General features: G+C 38.1%; 1 long non-coding RNA gene across 1 annotated transcript in view; it reads right to left on the bottom strand.

Moving 5' to 3' along the window:
• LOC122170586 overlaps positions 1–15,889 on the bottom strand; it is a 53,040-nt gene extending 37,151 nt beyond the window's left edge. Inside the window, exons 1-2 of the long non-coding RNA XR_006171801.1 lie at positions 15,791–15,889; positions 6,793–6,910 (exon numbers count right to left, since the gene is read on the bottom strand). This is a non-coding gene — a long non-coding RNA (uncharacterized LOC122170586). The remainder of the gene's footprint in view (positions 1–6,792; positions 6,911–15,790) is intronic.
• Between the last annotated feature and the right edge of the window lie 3,905 nt (positions 15,890–19,794).

The raw sequence follows: 19,794 nt of genomic DNA on the forward strand, positions 1-19,794 counted from the left end.
TAGCTGTAAGAAATCTAACATCTGAATTGATGCAAGTTGAAATGCTCATTGTAAAGGAAAAGTTGCAATGAATAGGAATTCATGTCAGCAGCTCCCGAGTAAATTGAAAGTAAAATCTCTATGGTGAGAGGAAGAAAAATAGACAAAAACATACCGAAATACAGGAAACAATGCTAAAACCACAAGAAGGGGGATATTTCCAGTATGGGATATATGAACTGCATGGATTCATTCTGCAGAGGAATCCTAACAAAATTAATAATGGCACTAGCCAGGCAGAGCATGTAGAAGGTTATAGTTGACATATTTCCAAGATGAATAACATCCTCCTCCCATTCTGTCCACCATATTTGGGAAGATGACTTTTGTTCCTTTGACTTAATTTTCCTCAGGCCAAAATGAAATAAAATTCAATTGATGAAAAGATGGCAAGAGAACAAAGAGGGACATGTTGGAAAATGTGGTCTCCAGTCACCTGAACATCCAAGGCAGAAACAGAACACAAGTCAGAATTAAGACCAGGGTGTGGAAAGCCTGCATTTCATGCAAAAACTGGAAAATAATCAACGCATTCCTCTCTATAATTCATTGAGATGGAGCTGGTACAGAGAAACGAAAAGAAACTTTGGGAGTCTCAGGTATATCAGGGATGTTTTACAGAAATAACTTGTAAGCCACTGGACAGGCTATGTACATAGCAGACACAGTGCTGTTGGTAAGCATCAGTTTTATCGGAAAAAATCAGAAAAGTCTAAACATACATGGCAAAGGAGTAATTTTTAGAAAACATTAAATCCCTGAATAAAAGCTAATATTCAGAAAAAAAGAAAGAATGATTCCACTTTTTAATCACAGGCTACTAAAAGAGTAGTATATAACCTGTTTTAGCAGCAGATAAGGTTTCTGGGAAGGCTCAATAAAACTTTCCAGTCCTTTGAGATCCCTGAAAATTTGATGCCCAGCCATGAAGGGAAAGAGCCATCTAGCCATCATTATTTTAAAATCACTGAGCTTCTTTCAGTTACACACTGACAAAAACAATGCTGCTACCCAGAAGTCAAGTTGCAGAGCAGTTTTGCTAGGAAATAACATTTAACACCCCAAAGAAGCTTTGTCCTGCAACTGTCTGGGGGAGACACCCCTACCACCAGCAACATTTCAACCACTCCAAAAATAGCACCTTTGGGGAAATAAGTCCCAGGCAAACACCAGATTAAAAATCCTTTCCAGAGCCTTGCAAATTCCTGATGGGAAAGGCTTGACAATGTCTGGAAGGATTCACTAACTAGTGGCTTCACTGGCTCACACCTCTGCTTTCACATTGATACACTATCCCAAACTAAAGTAGGCAATCACTGACTTGAAGAAGAAGAAAAAAATCCTTTGGATCCATCATTTTTTTTTTTTTTTTTTTCCCAACCATAGAACAGTTGTGCAATGTTTCAGTGCAGAGCCTTGCCTTATGCTTATGGACACCTTTAGAGAAGTCAGATATCCTTGTAGGTCGGTGATTGTTTGGATTAAACTACTTTAGAATGTTTATACAGAGTACAGGCACCTGCTTATGTTTTTAAGCCCAAATAACAGCAGACACTGTTCGTGTATAAAGAAGAAATAAACCTACTCTTTTTTGAGGAAAATATCTGTGGTGATCTTCAAGAGTCCCAACAATTCAAGAGAATCACAGGTATTTAAAAGTGAAAAGAGCATGCTAGAAAATATCCTTGTTTCCCTGACACAGTACATGCAAATGAGAACACTGCATCCTTGTTTCTTCAAGGCAAAAAAAAAAAAACCCTTCATGCTAGATGAAAGGAGTTGCTAAATTATAGCTATAGGTTTTTAACAAGAGTTCACAAGATTTCCTTCCTTAAGCGCTGTTTAGATAAAGTGCTTTAAAACAGAAATTCACTCTTTCTCAAGTTCAAACAAGATCATAGTTTCCTGTCATTCTAAATTTCTCTGTAGCTCTGTCAAACCACCACTCTTTGCTCTCAGCAATGAGGGTTCACCACACACTAACAACTCAGCCAGGGCCTTGTATGCAAGTGGGGACACTTCACATATTTGAGATGCAGCTTTCCATGAATGGGAACACAAGTATTGCTAAACATGAAGAAAATGTGAGGGAACAATGCCCACACACAACCAGATGCATTACGTGCCAGTTTCCCTCATGTTTGTAGCTGCACCCATGCAGCTGAAACCCAAATCTATATAGCAGAAATTAATATCCACACAAAGAGAGCAGTTTACCTGAATTACCACTACACAATGCTAGGAAAGGAACCTGTGGCAGCATCAACAAGCTCTCTTACCATGCCATTATGAGAAGAACTGTAGATAATCGCCTTTTCACCTTTCCATCCCTCCCTATTTCAGAGCAGCAGTTTCACCTCATCATCAAGTGAGAGGATGGAGAGGATGGTGGAGCATCAAGGTCTGTAGCATTTGGGAGTAAAAGATGAAGGGGGAGGGGGGGAGGAAGAGGAATGAGGTGTACTGGAAAGCTGTTCACATTTAGTTCAAGAAATCCTATCTGCTTCCAATCAGATTTCAGAAAAATATCAGTGTTCTGCTGAATAGCTCTAAGGGGATTACAGGCTTCTCTAATAAACAGTGTTATTAAGTTGTCTGGCTCAGATTCTGAGACTTATATCAACTGGCACTCCCACCTTTTCCTGCTTTTGTTACAAATTTGAATTAGTGTCTATTTGGTGTTGGGTTTCACGTTTTTAAAGAGGATTGTGTTAGGGGAAATTTTTTAGGTAAGAACCTTTGTAAAATTTTGCCTATGTTAAAAAAATCCCTTTCTTTCAGCTTACAAAACATGTATTGAAAGGGATTAGAGATACTGTTCTGTACAAATCTGCCAGAAATTCCAAATCAAGATTTTGCAGTTCAAACACTGGCACTGATGACTGTAAAGAGCTAAGAATTTGCAGGAAAATAAAGTGATCTCAGATTCCTGATGGCAGACTGAAAGTCCAGTAGAAACTACAAAGATTGGGCAGGGTTTGAAATGACGTAATTCTTTCAGTTTCTTAAGGTGAGTCATTAAAAATATTTATATTTGAATCACTTTTTTTTTTCTTTTTTTTTTTTTAAGCGGACAGACTTAGAGGGCATTGACTAGAATGTTTTGAACTTGATGGAAATGCACCATAAAAGTAAATGAAAAAAATCTCTCATTACATTCAAGAAGATCTTGATAAAACCCCTTCAAAATCAAAAACAAATAAATACTTGTGGTATCCTAACATTGAAAAGCATTATAACAACACAACCGAAGAATTGTTAAAACATTGGAAAGATTTGCCTGCATTAAATCAATCCAGAGAAATGACACAAACCCCTGGAGATAATGTATCCAGGGGAAATGTTTTCAAATTATGTATTTCTTGGATATAAGAAAAGTTGTGTTTTTGTTTTTGTTTTGAAACAGTAAGGGTAGTGAAGCACTGACACAAGTTTCCCAGAGAGGAGGTGGATGCCCCAACCCTGAAGACACTCAAGGTCATGCTGGGGGGGAGGTTCTGAGCACCTGATAAAGCTGTAGGTGTCCCTGTTCGTTGCAGGGGAATTGGATTAGGTGGCCTTTAAGGGCCCCTTCCAACTCAAACGATTCTATGATTCTATTATAAGGTTTTATTGAAGGAAATTCCCCATGATGATATCTTTAAAGAGCCTGTGCACTTGTGGGATATTCTGCTGTATAAACTGGGATCATAAAGAAGGCTGTGGCTGTGTCAGCGATGCTGTAATCTTCAACATTAGTCTCATCTACTTGTGGCAGGAGGAAAACAGGCTCTGACTCCAGTATGAAAACTGCCAACAAATTTTAGTGCAAAACAATTTGTTTTTCCTCTTTTATGGCTTGATTCTCTTCCTCTCTTGGCAGCAGAACCTTTTGTTGACTCTAAGAGATGTCTACTTCGAATAGTTTCATGTGGCGCTGCTAAAGGAAGCAGAGCTCTTAACTACTTCAAAAGCTCTTTTTACTTCAATTTGGATTGCTAGGCTTACAGGAGAAGATGATTTTTAAATACTTGCTCTCAGTTAAAATGTTGGTAGATATTTGGATACAGAGCCAGGACCCTAAACTGATGAATTTTTAGGCAAAGTTCTTTCCTATTTCTGTTTTAGAGAAACAAGAAACACATTCATTTTTCATTGGGGTCTCCAGTCTGATATGTGGGACCTCATACAGAGCTGGAGAATGTTAATACTGCACAAGAAACCTGTGTGGGTTTTGTTTTTCACATGGGAAATGGCATAGATGAATTTTAAAACTGCAATAAAAATAATTGAGAAATAGCCAAGATTTGTAGAAATCACCTGAGCAAACTCACTGGGCAAATACCCTTGAAACTCCCATTGTGGTTTGTGAATCAGTCACTGCCTTGCTTTCTTACAGATATCATCACTACAAATAAAAAGGTTGAATCCCTGGGGAGATCAGATGTTTCTGGTCTCTGTTCTCCGAGGTCTTTATTTTCTGGGGAGCGCAGGGGTTTTATGCTCAGTTTTTTTGGAAACAGAAGAAAGGGCCTTGAGGTTTACTGCATCAATCAGCCTCCTGTTTTCTGAATATACATTTGACCTTTCCTACCTACCTTGTAGAAGAAGTTCAAACACAAGAAGACACATTTAGGCCGCCTTATACTTTCTGCTCACCATTTTATATTGCAAGAAGTTTTATTGCTTTTGGTTGGACTACTCTGGAGATAAATTGTTTTTAACTACTTCTTAATGCCATCAAAATCTCACCTTACATATATCTAGTGTTGTATCAAATATCCTCTACATTATCTGTTCATCCTGAAGATGACAATAATCATGGAAAATACAACCTGAAACCCCATGATTCTAAGGCTTAAGGACGCATTTAAACTACTTGTCTTCTGTACACAGCATAAGGTGAAATCATTCTTTTTCCAGTTGCATTGGAAAATCTACTCACACCCAGATTTTCTGTGTTTTTCTAGTGACTCCCAGTGGGTGTTACCACACCAGCATCACTGCTGAATTTCCAGGCAAAGATACAAGGCCTTGAGGTAAAAAAGCTGCTCAAGGGAAGGAGTCCTTTTTGTGGGGGATAACTCCTTTCAAAACAGTGTTACTATCATATTTGAAAGTACAGAGAATTGCTATTCATAATTCATTTTCACTAACTCCTCCACATGAATATGTAAACAAACGAACAGTAGAAGAGAATGTAAAATAAAAACACAAGTAGAATTTCCAGAAGCAGTTCAGGAACATGGGTCCATGTATTGACTTTAAAGAATAACCACTCTAAGAATCATCTTCAATAACCTTGTGTTTGTGATTCTAACTTTCATTGGCTGACCTGTCATTCAAGCTGAATGGAGTACAAGGAGTAAGTCATTTTGGAAAGCAGTTCAGCATTTTTACTCATTTTTCTCTGTGTATGCAGAGACATAAAGTTTTATTTATTATTCTGTCTAATATTTATGCATCTTTCTTGTACATATTGCCATAGACAAAATATTACAGATGTTCATTCAGAGCTGGGCAGGGTGAACATATTAGGAGCATTATGGCAAGAAAATGGAAACGAAGTGATTATAGTTAATTGCAGAAGCAAATGGATAACTTTTTCATATTAAGAAATACTTTCTCCCAAGGGAAAGAAGTTGGCTATGATCAAAAGAAGCCAGGAACAATCACTAGCTGTGATAAATGAATATAAAAAGATGGAAAAAGAAGAGAATGTTGCTAAAAATTCTTTTGCTGTAATTCAAAGTGTCAAGATGCAAAACACAGCAGGACCGTTCTGATATCTGATCAGGCTTAGGAAGCTTTGATGACCTTTCTCATTCTTTTTTTTCTGTGAGAAGGGTGGAAAGTCATAAGTATGAGTAATAGAAATGTCTTTCACCCAAAGGACTCTAAGTCCAGTTCTTTTTTAGATGTGCTAAAAATTTCCCTCTCTGTTCCTTGTAACCCATTTACATTCCCAATCTTCATGTGGAGTCTATTAGCAAAGCATAAATATGGAATGCTAAATTTCTGTGTATCCCAAGCTACCTACAGCCATGAAGGATTCAGTAAAAATTAAACAAGAGAGTAGGCATGCTTCCAGAAATAACACAGCTTTAACAAACACATTAAATATTTATAGAACATATAAAGAACAAAGGAAATGCAGCATTTCCTCTATGTACAACTTCCATCAGTGTTTCAGGAATACTCAGTCCCCTTCCATGTCACTACTCGGAGGAGGGGGACCACAGCCAAACTAACAAACTGTCTCAGATTAACCTGATTTTATGAAGAATACCACAGATACCAAACATATCAAATGCAAGCTCGAAGTGCTTTGTTAGTTTAGGTAAGCTTTTTAATAAGAAATATTCCAGTAAATCTTTTGGCTGTGGAAATTTGAGGCTTACTAGTAGCAAAACCTGCAGAGGTGAAGTAATCGTTTTTTGCATTTTATAACCAGATAATGTTAACTGAATATGCAAAGTGTCTGTTGCTATAACAGCAAGTACTGAAGCAATGGAACTTACAAGGAAAGGATGGTTATGGGTCCAAGGACCCAAGCTGATTGGTGTTTTTGCTAGCAAAAGTTTAACAAATATCAAAATCACTTTGATTATTTATCTCAATGCTAACGTTTCCAGGTTTTCTTTTTGTTTTGCTTTGTGTTTGTTTTTGTTATTTTTTTAATTTAGCTCTGAGAACATTTTTAATAATTAAGCTTTAAGTCATGACCTATTAGAAATGCAGATAAGACCAACTGTGGAAAGTGAATTATCTTACATTTACATGTACCAAAGTTCTCATATGGCCTCCAGAAGTGCTTGTGGTGGGAGGCAGGCTGCTGGAGCAAAGGCACCTTGATTCAAGGCTGAATAGCAATGTACACCCATTTCTGCATCTGTTAAATGAAGCACAGAAACAACTCTAATTTTTAAAAAAGTCATTCAGTGGTAGAATGAGGAAAGTATAGATTGTTTTCTCAGCTATGTAGTTCATAAAGATATTAGATATTCAAATAGCAAATGAAAACGAACTCTCGAGTGAGAAGGGAGACATTCAACTTGGACAGAAAGACTTCTTAGGATGCATAGGTCAAGGCTACTGCTCTTGATGGTGAAAAAAGGGTGAAGTTTATGAATTTCAGGGTACCTCTCTGAATCTTTTCTACATATTCAAATTCTCAGCAAACCAAATTCCTGCTGTTTATGGCAGATATCCAACACTGTGGGGCCTGGAAATCATGCAGGAGATTACTCTCTCTGATAAGTCTGAGAGGAACAGCTACAGATAGTTATTTTGCCCACTCCTCCCTCTCACCTGACAAGGTAAGTCTGCTTATACAACAAGACTAATTTCATGCAAAGCAGCTCCTCCGCTTTTGCTGAGTTATGCTAAAGTCTAGATTGTGGGACAGGTCAAATTCAAGTTCTTAACTCTACGTCTAGGCACTGCTTCAGAGCTGGGGAAAGAGGCTCATTTACACTTTTGTAATATACCTATAATAATGATCCAGGTGTATCTGAAAATCTTGCTATTACAAGTATAGAAAAATAATCTATTATCTTTTCTTTATTTTTCAGGAAAAAGAGAAAAAAAAAGAGGGAAAAGAAAAAGAAAGAGGAAGAGAGAAATAGAGAAATGGAGAAAAAAAGAGAAAAGAAAAAAAAAAAAGAGAGAAAAAAAAGAAAAAAAAAGGCTAAAAACCACATCAACAAAGAAACCAAGTCTTTGACAAACATTCACTGTTCACACTGGATAAAAATGAAGGTATCTTTTGTCTCAGATAACAATTCCTCTCACTCAGCAAGTCAATGAAAGGGACCCTAAGACTCCATTTGTCAATCAGAGACTGTTGCACTAGGAGGCTGGAGATAGTGTGCTTCTCCCAGTGCTCTCCGCTTAGCTGGTGCTCTGTGCTGAGCCTTCTGCAAATCTAGGTACTGGCCTTGCACCAGAGCTTTCTTACAATTCTCAACATTAAAAAAAAAAATGACTGAAAAAGGAGAAAAGATTAAAAAATTGAGCCATAAGCTGACCTACAGTGAGAATCTTGAGCTTCTTTTTAGTATATCCAAAAACGAATATGGAAAGTATTACAACAAATAACTATTTGATTTTTCATGCAAGTCAAAGATTATATACACACGTACTTAAAAATATCTTTTGCATGGGCTAATGGAAATCTTTAGGCAACTTTAATTTAGCTGCTGTTAACATTGCTGCTACAACAGACTCGAGTGCAAAGTGCATTGTAAATACTAGAGCTGTTTATAACCTGAAGGGCAAATTCAAATCCTGTTTAATTTCCTCACCGTTGTTCATAAAACAGTCATTTCAAGAATAGAAGCATGATGTGCAAACATAGCAAATCTCTCACTTTTATCACCGCATCAGAACAAACCAGCCCTCTTTTCAAATTTCATTACCATTTTTGGAAGTGGGAGAAAATGTTACTCCTGATGATAGAGAGGGACTCCTGACAATCCAGAGCTGCCCAGGCTTACCAAGTCTCTCTCAGATGTCACAAATTATTTGTATTATACTTCTTAGCACTGAAAGCTATGAGTGGCTGTTTGCTGTCCTACCCTGCTGACTGGCAAGGCAGCACAGCAGAGTTGCGGCTGTTGGCACCAGAGGCTGCTGGCATTTGAGAGCAGGAGAACCCCAGGGACTCAACAGAGAAGTCAACGCTTTTTGGAAAAAAATAAGTAGTTGCTAAAAATAACTGGTTGTACATATTCACAGGGCTCCAGGCCTGTTTTTGAATGATTCACACTCATGGAAAGGAGCCAGGTTCATGGACGCATGAGGTCGTTGCAATTAGGTCATGGGCCGCACTCCTCAGATTGAATTGTGCGAAGTATGTTCTGTACAACAGATATGGGTGAAAATAATTTGATAGCTTTTTCATTTAGAGAGATCATAGAAGATCTAGGATATTTGAAAATTATTTAAAAAAAAAAAAAAAAAGGAACACGAAAATATTGTGCCATATTTGGGTTTTAGATTCTCTTTACATCTAACAGACACAACTCAATAATTTGTCTGTCTCTTCAATTGTTAAAAGTTCTTAAAGTACTTTTTCCCTTTGCCTGTTTGTCATTCACCACTTTTTAGTCAAATTTGTCACTTTTATTCTAGCTCAAGGAAATATTATTTTCTTCCTTACTAGGGGTATTGCTGGACTGCTTGGTTGGTGATTACATCTGTAATCAGTGCCTTTTAGCACTGAAGGAAAGAGAAACATTAAAATAATGATGAAAGTTCAGTTAAAAGTGTCTGAGTTCATTTGAAAATCGTCATTCACTAGTAAACTTTGAGAAGTACTTATAGAGGAGGCATGTTTCATTATCCATTTGTTATACTCTGCTTGTGTTAAGCCTAAATTGACTGGATTAAGAACAGATTTCCAGCTTCTAAAAAGATCTTAGCAGTTTGCAAAGCAGGGAAGCAAAGTTGAAAAGAAAATAATCTGTAGGACATAAAATATAATTTGTAGCTCTTGTCTTCCTTTCTGTCCATGATCAAACTCTATTTAGTTGACAATACGGCTTTTTCTATCCAGTTCTCAATTGTTTGGGATGCCTCTGTGAGGTCACAGCCTGTATCTTTATGATGTTGCTTTGTTGCCATAGCAATGTGTCTGCAATCCTGGGCCTGGGAATTCTGGACCTGGCATGCCCCGGTCCAAATGGAAACTTGGTTGTGAGGGTTATATAGCCTTTATTTAGTCACTGATGATACTAAGAAACAGTAAATGTAGCAAGAAAAATGGTGTATGAAAAGAAAACAGAATCACTTGCAGAAGTACATATTTCAAAGTTTACTCCAACAGAAACGGCCCTAAGCAATTTGTTACTATTGGGGGGTTCCAAGGAGATGGATGTCTCCTGAGAAATGGTGATGCTGCAGCTGTGTGCACCAGAGGAACATGCTGAGAGGCACTGGGCTGAAAATGGTATCTTGCTCCTGGAAAAAGACCAGTTCAATGTATTAATGCCACATGCAGCTGTAGGTGTAAGTCATCAGATACTGGGAGCCAGCAAAATGCTGTTGCTGCATTTTCTCCTTCCTAAATCACATTCACAAACTTGTTCTCCAGGAGGAGGAACTGTAAATACACTAGTAAAAAAAAGAATATTGTCACCTAGCACAGATGTTCATTGGAGTCTATGTAATAGACACCTGTGTATAGACACCATATGTAATGACACCTGTGAAGTAATTAAAAAATGAAACAAAAAAGATAACTCACACATGATGAAAATAAAACGTAGAATAGATTATGAATGACAGTTAGGTTTACTATCTCCAATACATGATGGATTTCTTGGTGTATAACAATCTGCAGATGGCTGCTTGTAATGTAGGTTAAGTACAAATGGTGAACCTCTGAACTATGTGGTCATTTGCAAATGCTTGCAGTTTTTGAATCACGTACAGTATGAGCAGCCTGGGTAAAACTCTGACCCCTGATTAATCAGCACGAGTGCTGGTGCTGAGCCTTAGTAAGGCCAGCATCACTCACCTTCTGCTAATTCCTGAAAACATCTTGCGATGTATTTAAATAAACCCTTGAGCTCTGCAGAGATGCATGCATACAGATATTTGTATCCTCTCTGCTGATGTGAGAAGAACAACCGGATTAGTAATAAAAAACCCAAACAACACGCACCACTTTTTGACAGCTACTCTGTTAGTCCAGGTCACAGACACAGAATGAGTTTAGGCAGTATTTCAAAGAAATATTGTTTGAAAGCCACGGCTCCTCTCTGTCCAGACCCATTAGCAGGAGAAACTATTGTCCATGAGAGACGGCGCCTGCAGACACTAAAGTGCAGGAGAAGCCAGGGACCCACTGTTGAAGACCATGCACAGATACTGCCCCATGTCCTGTGCAGGTGATGCCTGTGTTGAACATCCCAGAGCCCAGCAGAAGAGTAAGCGACTTGCACTGAGGGTGAAAAACTCTAGGAACAGGATTCTGCACACTATTTTTAATCATGCAGGTTTGTTTGAGGCTATTAAACTGCTACTTCATGGCCTAAAGATACCAGTATCTGACTGGGATGTTTAAAAACAGAGTGGTTAGAGAGAACCATCACAGCAGCGCTTGCAGAATGTCTAATGTCTTGAAATGAGCTATGCTAAAGAAAATGGAAATAGGGTTATAATGTTTTATACTGTACTTATTTTTATGATCCCTGCAGAGCATATTGGAAGCAGCTGTGCCATTTCTGAACACGGGGGAAATGTGATGGACCTACTTATTAAAGGGGGTTAAGAGCCCCAGGTGGTCTGGAGATTTTAAGGCCAGGAAATACCAGAGACAAATGAGAAAACAGGACGATCTAAGCCATACCAGTTGAAATAGATTCTGATGATAAGGCACAGCTTTATGTCTTACAGTCTAAGATGGATATGTCACGGTAGAGACAGCATTACTGAATGGTAATACAGGCAATAATTACACAGTCTCTTTCCAAAGGTTATGTACCCTCCCGCTTCAGATTCGCCCATCCTTATTATATGCCACTAAAAACCACATATTTTCTAAAAGTATAGAAATTCTCAGGATTTTTATAAAGCAGTAACAACTCGTAGACCTCATGCAAGAGCGTTTTTTTGCCTGGAATTGAACCCCGAGGAGTCCTAGCACATTCAGTTAAAAAAGGAGCCCAGAGATAAGTTCAGCTTTCACATAGTGCATAGACGTTGCTGCTTAATATTAAAAATCAAACTTTTCTTTTTCAGTCTTATTCTGTGGGAAACTTACATGGAAGAGGGAGGCTTTTAGAATGTGGTTTAATCCATCATGCATCTGTTGGTCATCCTGTTCTGGAACCTCATGTATTTTGCTGGACCTGAATTTAATCATTTATTCTTATTACATAGGGAATTGTGTAGCAAGAAAATTGCAAACGCTTCCAGGGGACCTACAGATCATCTCTGCTAAATCCTGAGTTAAAACAATTTCAAATTTATACTGTCCACTATGTTTGGACAGTAAAATAAATACAGACTCCATGTATGTCAACTTATTTCAGAGCTCATTTTGCAAGGCAACAGCATCTTGCTGAATTTTATGCTGCTTAGTCTCTCTTGAACTCAGCTAAGTGTTCTGGGTAAATAAATACCAACAGAAAGGCTAGTATTTGGCCAAACTGAAGGCAGTGGGAAAGCTGCCACCCACTTCAATGAGGCCAAGGTTTCACCGCAAATATCTTAACTGCCCACACACGCATAATGATGCACACAAATCTCAGCGTCTGGCCTGCCCCAAGGGTGTACCTGCTGGAGGCTGTTTGTTTGTTTGTAAACAGACTCAGAGCAGCATCACCTACAGCAGTCTTCATTAAGCACATCAGCAACAGACCATTATCACTCCCACATGCAAGAGGTATTGGCGTACAACAACATACTCAGAATGTCCAGCTGATGACGCATTTTTGTATTCTCTGCAAACAGCACTGCGTGGCTGACAGTCAATAAATAAAGTCTAGTTATAGTGGGGTGCGAGTGCTCAAAATACAATCTCCAGAAGAAGGAGGAGTTACAACTGCCGGATGAGAAGTGGAATCTCTGATATTTGTTGCAGAGGGAGAATTCTGTGAAAAACATTAACTACAAAAGCATGCAGCCATGTGAATACAGCCGAGCTGTCCCAAAACCACAACTCTGGCACCTCCAGGAAAGCGTCCTGCTGGCACCCGCCAGAAATAGTGGCCCCTGGGAACCACTGATTCAGGGCAGCCCTCTGGGTACAATGACAGTAGGAGAGGGAAATCCAGCCCAGGAACTCCTCTCTTAAACCTAGATGGTATTTTGATCAGTGTTTCAATGTAAATACATACTTCGCCAAAACACACTTTGAGTAGTTTGAAGAAAAAATTAGTTTTCAGACATATATAGCACCAAGTTAATTCTTTCAAGGAAAAAAATGGTTCTAGCAGTAATTTGTTCTGAAAAGTGCTTGTACACTCGATTTACACAACTGAGAAATGCAGAATCAATCCTTCTTATATATTACTGCTGTTTAGTAATAGCTTCCTGAGATAATCCAGCAGTTATTTTCCTTCCAGACACTTTAAACCAGCTGCTCAAATATTGCAATTTCATACTGGAGCCCTCTGTGCAGGCTGTGGCAAATAGGCTGATGTTCTGTATGATGAAAAAGCTTCTTGGTACTTGCTTGATCGAGACTATCATGCTCACAACAGACAAAAATTAATCCTCTGCCCTTTTCATGCTGGGAACTTGTTATGAGTTTAACTCTTTACCTGTCAGGAAGAATTAGTATGCTAACCTCCCTACAATATTTTTTTACAATAGTTTTTTTTGTGTGAATAAGTGCTTCCTGATCATAGCAAGGCAAGATATTTGTGTTAAAACACTGTAGGTTTTATAAAGCTGTCTATAAAATGGGACAAGAAAATGAAAGTAGAATGAAAATAAAATAATGAGTAGCCATGAAACCATTTAGATAACAGGCATCATTTATAACTCAGCATAGTCATCTTTTAAGTTTATAACAGCATTTTGTTTTTAATATAGGTGAAGGTCCTGAGAAACTCTTTAGCCTGGCTTCTGAGATCTGAAGATTTACATAACATGTGTTTGCTCCTCTCCCACCCAACTGTAACCTCGTCAGCTACGGGGACATTGCTGAAACAGGCACCCTCAGGGTGGGGAAAAGAAATCAGGCTGCCTGTGCAGCATCTGTGCATATCAGAAAAACAATAAGAATGAAGAAATACAAATCAATAACATTTAATGCAAATTAAATGAAATATATACTACCATACTTTAGCAAAGTCTTTAAATGACATTGTAAGGACTGCAGGAGCTATCAGCAGAGAGTATTTGTTCTTTTTTTTTGCCAAAAGGAAACCAAGCTCATTGCTATTTACTTTTAGCAGGCTGATATTCAGCTTATCTACATTTTTACCATAACCTTACCATTTGCAGTAATTCTAAATAGCCAACTGATCTTAAATACCTTAAATGCATTTAACAAAATGATAATTTAAATGATTAGAGAATAGTGGTTTAAAAAAAAATGAAGCGCTATTACCCAGAACTTTTACCAAAAAGGGTAAATAACGTATTTATGAGAAACAAAATGCATGCATCTAAACCTGCTTTCCATAATCCTCAGTCAACTGGTCAGCCTTTCTCAGAACACAGGCTGGGAGAGAAGGGGAAAACTGCTCTAAATCAAGAAGAGTCGGTCATTTCCTTCTCTTTTGCTCCCACAACACTTACAGCAGGAGAACATGTCTTCTTCAGATCCCACACAGACAGGGGAATTTGAAACATTGAGACTATCTCTTCAATCAAATACAAAAAGTCATCCCAATGTCAGCTCTCCTGTTGCCTCAAGAGGAAGTGATAAAGCTGATATTGAAATTAATTTGTGATGACACTATCTTTATGCAGTTGACCTAACTGTGGTCTGATAGCCATGGTTGATGGCTACAGTCAATGACAGTTTCAGTTTGTGATCACCAGCTAATCCCACAAAATTTCAGTCTCACAGTAATTATTTCACAGCTCAGGCTAAGCTTTATTCACATTTACATGCACAGTTCTGATATAAATGTGATATGCACATAAGGTTAAAAAGATATTGGACTTCCTATTTCAGATGTCCTGAAATGATCCATCCTATAACTGTTTCTTCATTGTCAGTATATTTTTTGACCTTCAAATCATTTCCCAGTTATGTAAAATAAAAGAAAAACAGCTGCAGAGTGGTGCTGAAACTGAGCTAACTTCCCTGGCTAGCCAAGCCTGCAGGTAGTGTCTTTTTCCTAAGGGACTGTGTAGGCATGACCCACAAGAGATGTTTCTTTCAAGACTTCCATAACAAACCCTGTAAGAACCTTCAAACCTATAACAACCTTACAAAGAATGATCTCCAGTGATTCTAGTAAGAATAACTGGGTGTCTGTTGGAAAGATGAAGAAAGCTTTAGAATGCCTTAAGGACTGAGATAGCAGAGAAAAAGAACTTTAATCCCTAAGAGAAGAGTATAAACAAGAGAAAATAGTGAAAAGCCTTCTTTTCTCCGAATTCTTTGGTGGGAAACAGAGCTCAGCGATAAGCAGCTTGGAAAAAGGGGGTGCTAGGGAGGGGAATATAAATAGAAGAAAATGGAAAGAAAAAAAAAAAGGCTTTAATTAATAAGAATCCTTCCTTAAAATATCAGGAAGGGGAAAAAATACAGCAAAGATTTTGCTTCCTAAATAGTCTTTCTGGCTTTGAGTAGCAATGAAATTTTGTCTAAGAGGAGCAACACCAGCACAAGCTCTTTTCTTATTCCACCGTCTCCCACTTCTTGCTCAGTATCACTTAAACAGTCCTGACAGAGAATGAAACTCTTCCCAGATACTTTTCTTCCCTGGCTAATGTCCAGTTAAGAGTTTATCCCCTTGCTGCAGAGCTATTAAAGGAGAAGCAGGCTAACATTTGTTACTACAAAACAGTTTTTGGACAGTCCCCGGCAATGACTAAACAGCAATGACTAAAACAAAAACAAATAAAACACAAGAACAACAACTGAAAAATCTTTTAGACTTTGCTGAATCCTGAAATTTTTTGTAAGATTGCTTCTTTGTAAAAATAATACCATATACTTCCATGGAAGTTAGTATGAATGCTATTTTGATACTCCATTTTGAGGCTCAGACCCAAATAACTGTTTTGATTATAACATAAACAGCAATTAAAAGAATATTAACAAAGTAAATGTACAAAATTATTAGGCAACAAATACCTTGCAAAATCCTGAAAATATACCATCTTGCAAACAAGGAGGAATACAACCCAGTAGTGGTAAAAGCTGTCAAAACTGAGAACTTTTGCCAGGCAGGTTTAGAGCTCTTCCCTTGGTTTGAACATAAAAACAAAGTTGCTCACATTTCTGCCAGTTTAGTACAGTACAGCTAAGAGCAATAAACTACAATCTCCAGAAATATAAATCAAAAAGGAAAATCTCCTAATTACAGTACAGGCTTGTGCAATACAAACCTGTACCATGACTGGTGTAAGATAAAGGAAGGAAGCTACTAGGAATGCATTTCACAGAGATACAATGTTCTGCAACCAGACAAAGAGCAGGCAAGATCAAATTGGCTGACTGAGTTGAATGTTAAGCTACATTTAAACACTTCTCAGAAGTTTAGAACGGCATGTGGAAGGTTCAGTAATGTTACTATGATTAAAAATAATGTATTTTCATACTGGACGTCGTTCCGTTGGGATATGTGCTAGTAGCAGGAGATTGCAGCTGGGTGCCGTTACTTTGAAATACCCATGCACTTCGAGACAGTAAAATGCAATATTCCAAATGAACTCTTATAAAGCATTGGAAACATAAGATGTGAGTTAGGTTTCCAACACAACCAAAAATACCATGTGTGAGCCAGAGAAGGAAATTATGAACATTCCTACTTGCTTACCTTGTTTTGCTTTTAAGGATTATGCACATAAATTGGACTGAAACAAAAAGTTGCTGAACACTATCAGATGGTTTCTTCAAAATGGGAAGAAGTATTTTCTATAGGTCTTTATGCATCTCAGTGTAGGCACAAGGAGGGTGGGGCCTCTGCTCACTAACAATTTTCTTCAGCTGTCAATGGAACAAACTTCATCCTGCAGATGCATCATAGCTAAACATGGATCTGCTGTTTTCATGATCCTTGAAGTACATGCCTTGGGCGAATGGTCTCTGAATCTATTGGACTGAATTTGCAGTCCTAATGTCTGTTTATGCCTTATGATTTACATTTAAAAGTATATGAGAACGCTGAGTATTTCTACAAAATGACAAGTTTATCTTTCTGGCTTAAGTGCAAAAGTCTTATTCCTTCAACATGCACATATACAAATGTCCGTGCCCCTCAAACCCAGTGGTAGTCACAAGAGGATCCATTTGTAAATACTTGCACACCTCACAAGGCAGAAAACAGATTTCAGGTAAACACACACTGCATGGCCAGACAGCAAAAGAATGGTCAGAGTTTAATCTTGTGACTGTCGTGCTATTGATATCTATAGAAGATTTATATGCTTTACAGTTCCTCTTTACAATAGCAGTGAACTGTCCTCTTTACATCATCTAATTTACGGCACAATTGCAATAATCAGTAATATGGCATATTTATGTGCAGTTTAACACCTGACAAAACAGCTTCAAGAACTGCTTTGGATCTAAGTCCAATATAAACAGTATAGCCTGCCATTTAATGCTTAGAAACATTTTCACAATAAACATTAACAATGAAGTCCCTTCACTCTCTTTTGGACATTGCTTAAAGAAGCATACTAATTTTGATGTTCATGAAAGTGACAGAAATAATATGCAATTTTGGCACTCATTCAAGATATATTCCTTTTGAATAGGCAAGAGCTAGTTTTCACAATTACCATCTTCTTTGGGAACAGTGTTTAGAAACTTTAGATTTTTATCATCGTTTCATAATACCTTTTAAGTTACAGTTTGTTACAGTTATCCAGAAACCTAAAAGTCAGACAAAAATGTAAAATAAATACTATAATCTTCATCTCTTTTTCTCTTTCATGTTTATGTACCACATAACAATAATTTATTGCTGATTTCTGATTTCTAAAAAATGTCTTCCAAATATTTTCTACCCTTAATTATTGATCAATGGCTCCTTTGTGAACAGACTTATGTTTGCAGAAATTTCTGAAACGTAACTTGTACCAATGGTTTAGAGGAACCCAAGGTATAATTCACTCTGCTCACTAGTCAGTTATCATTCTAAGTTATTTTATTGATTATGGACTCAAAAATTGCTTCCCACAATTATGTAATATTTTCTTTAAAGTAGTCATTGCTCTCATTATGTTGAGGTGCCAAGGAAAAGGATTTCCATAGGATTTCAGGCATAGCCTTAAATCTTAGTCTTCATTTTAATCCAAAAACTACACACAAGAAGTATTATTCAGGTCTGACTTTGATGCTTCCACTAGTTAGTTGTGGAAGTTATTCAGCCACTGAAAAACCAACTGATGGAGAAGTTCATCACCTGTCAGGCTACCACTGTGTGCAGACCAGTGTAGTAGACAGCATGGGTTAAAGGGGCTTACCTAACAAAAAGCAAATAATAAAAAGCAGATTCTATTTCTATAAACACAGAATAGTGCCAACTGGTGACTTCATGTCTATGGAAAAGTTTAAGTATTCTTGTCTAAATTAAGCCTTGAAGATTTTATTTGAAATTATGTTTTCTAAAACATTTAGTAGGGCAACCAGAGTTACACCATGGGTGGGGTGGGGTAAGAAAGCCCTGAGTACAAGTAAAGGGGAAATGATAGCCCTCCTTGGGGTGAGCATAAGTGATGATAGCAATTGCCAGGTTTATGGCTGAATGCAGAAAGCCATTCTACGGACACCATCAGTACAACTATTGTGCTACGCCAAGCAGTAAAATTTTAAATGCCTCATTTCCATGTCAGCTATATTCCACATATTTCTGCTGAGGAAGAGGAAATTGTGGAGAAAGCTGGGACACAGATCCAAAACGTAGAGCAGTTTCCCTAAAGTTCAGGCAGAGACTTTTGAGCCCCAGGGGAACTGCACTCTCCTAGTCACCCATGCAGAAAGCCTGGCCTTCTGCCCATGCAGATTTGCTCTGCAGCGCTGAGGCTTTTCTAAGAGCAGGAGGCTCTTAGGAGTTTGCAGTTTCTGTTTCATCCTTGTACCGGAGGTCCTGTCTGTCTTTCTCAGTGTTAAGTTACACCTTCATGCTCACCCTGCTTCCACGGGCCTGTAGCCACAGGCTTTGCAGCTTCAGAAGAGCACACCATGTGGTCTCCTTCACAAATGGAGACCCATAGCCCCAGGAGAGCCTACAAGCCCCAGTCCACCTATGGTGTTGCTTCCTTTCATAGAGAACTCAGAAATGCTTGGGTTTAGATTTGGATTGGAACAGCACCAAAAGAACCAGACCCAAAATCCTCCACAAAAGAGGATTGCATTTCATCATCCATTCCAAGATCAACAGCTAGGAGTTAGCTGCGGTCACCAGTGCTGTTTGCTGGTGGATTCACCCTGGGAATTATTTCTGAGGAACAGCTCCAAGAAGGACACGGCAGCTCAGGGAGGAAGAGCTCTCTGAAATGGTGCAGGAAGAGGATTTTGTTTTTTTTTTTTTTTTAAATAACCACTCTCCTCAATTAAAAAAAAATACTTTATTTTAGCAAACAGCTCTGTATTTGCTACCAAGTTTCCACTGCATATGTAGCCAGTGTAAAATACAAGAACTACAGCTCCTTCCCACACAACTTCCCCAAGAACATCCCCCCTTGAATTTGAATGAATCCAAACTAGGAATGCAAGTCAAGTCAAATATAATTTGGTATCTGTTCCACTCTAAGTAAGGGAGGTTAATCCTCCTTTCTCCCAAGCTGTTTTCTCCTCTAAGCTTTTTATCACCTTCTACACCATTCACAGTATGGAGACACAGCTTTCATACATCTCTAAACTCTGCTGCTGCTACTGGTGTGAAGAGATTGCATTATAGAAATGCAATTTGTTTAAAAAAAAAATTAAAATGAACTACGGAAATAATATGAAGGAAAGATGCTGAACAGTCATAGCCACTGTCCTCATTTTTAGAACAGTATTAAGAATGGTCCATAAGGAGGCAGTTATACAGAAACTTTCCTGGGAGCTGGATCACCAGAAGATAAAATGGAATTCCCAGGGGAGAGCTATGACTTTACTGCGTGCCAAATTAAATGCAAAATTCA

The sequence above is a fragment of the Centrocercus urophasianus genome, unplaced genomic scaffold, assembly GCF_019232065.1.
Source record: "Centrocercus urophasianus isolate 14NV4802_14NV808 unplaced genomic scaffold, USGS_Curo_1.0 seq_724, whole genome shotgun sequence".
Lineage (NCBI taxonomy): Eukaryota > Metazoa > Chordata > Aves > Galliformes > Phasianidae > Centrocercus > Centrocercus urophasianus.